This window comes from Penaeus monodon, chromosome 20, assembly GCF_015228065.2.
Source record: "Penaeus monodon isolate SGIC_2016 chromosome 20, NSTDA_Pmon_1, whole genome shotgun sequence".
NCBI lineage: Eukaryota > Metazoa > Arthropoda > Malacostraca > Decapoda > Penaeidae > Penaeus > Penaeus monodon.
In genome coordinates this window covers 32,865,470-32,865,728 of record NC_051405.1, presented here as the reverse complement: position 1 = coordinate 32,865,728, position 259 = coordinate 32,865,470, and positions in this window count along the sequence as shown.

Here is a 259-nt window from a genome sequence, read left to right as displayed (position 1 = left end):
TCATGGTAATGAAACGAACGAGTTGATTGGCTTACAGAACCTGTCGAGTTGTCAAAGGCCGCCATAATCCTATTGGGAGTGAAAAGGACTTGGAAAACATCAAATATTTAGGAAGTCGTGCTGTACAAAGGAAAGTGAGGGTTACAGCCAAAGACGTGGTAGAGTGAGGAGTGAAAAGGCGCTGTTAAAATATACAAGACGGAGCCAAGGAGCTGCGATTTGCCTGTGTAACCGCACCATCTGTAAACGGGAATTTAAC